Source organism: Myotis brandtii, unplaced genomic scaffold, assembly GCF_000412655.1.
Source record: "Myotis brandtii unplaced genomic scaffold, ASM41265v1 scaffold474, whole genome shotgun sequence".
NCBI lineage: Eukaryota > Metazoa > Chordata > Mammalia > Chiroptera > Vespertilionidae > Myotis > Myotis brandtii.
This window is the reverse complement of record NW_005368113.1, coordinates 12-767: the sequence shown is the minus strand read 5'-3', so window position 1 is coordinate 767 and position 756 is coordinate 12. Positions and strand designations below refer to the sequence as shown.

General features: G+C 68.0%; 1 long non-coding RNA gene across 1 annotated transcript in view; it reads right to left on the bottom strand.

The window, feature by feature from the left end:
* The window catches only part of LOC102242284, a 9,183-nt gene extending 8,724 nt beyond the window's left edge, over nt 1-459 (bottom strand). Inside the window, exon 1 of the long non-coding RNA XR_001363995.1 lies at nt 120-459. This is a non-coding gene — a long non-coding RNA (uncharacterized LOC102242284). The remainder of the gene's footprint in view (nt 1-119) is intronic.
* Nucleotides 460-756: the final 297 nt, after the last annotated feature.

Sequence of the window (756 nt, the reverse complement as noted above, 5' to 3'; positions counted from 1 at the left end):
GACCACGCGACAGCGTGGCCATCCCGCCACAGCCCCGGCCACCTCACTACACGCGCGGCCCAGATCCCCAAGCCCCGCCGCGCAGACGGAAAGAAACCGAAGACGAAGGAAACACTCACCCGATTCCGACTTTCTCCTCAACGAACGCGGCGGGGCTCGCGCTCGCGTCCCACTTTAGGGAGCGCGCCGCTCGCGAGGACCCCCCCACGTCCAGTCTGGGCTCCGCCCAGAGGCGTCTAGTGGCGGCGCCGGTGCCAGAAACCCCGCTTCGGTGCTTGAGGAAGGACAGTGTCTGTCCCCGTTAGAATCCTCCTGAACGTCGGGACATAATACGTTGCCCCCGTAGGCGGAGAACACAAACCGAGGAAATATCGCCGCCTGCTGTCCTGTCAGGAGCGTCGGGCACTTCGGTGGACGGCCCCAAAGAAGGATCGAGAGGGGAAGGACCCCGAGTGGGGGCGGGGTCCGCGCCACAGCCCTGGCGGAAGGGGCGGGGCCGATCCCCGATGTTATCCCAGCGGCAGAGTGGGAGGCGGGGCCAGAGCTGAGATTGACAGGGGGTAGTTCTGGGAGAGCGCCCACCGGACGCGGAGTTAGAGCCTTAGCCCCGGCTCTGGTTCGGGGCCGGAAGGTGCAGGAAGGTGCGGGAGGCGGAGAGGCGGGGAGAGGGGGCCCGGCTGGGGTCCTGGACTCCGGGTCCGAGGGAGGAGGACGGGGACAGGACTCTGGGGCTGAGGCAGGACCGGGTTTGGGGCT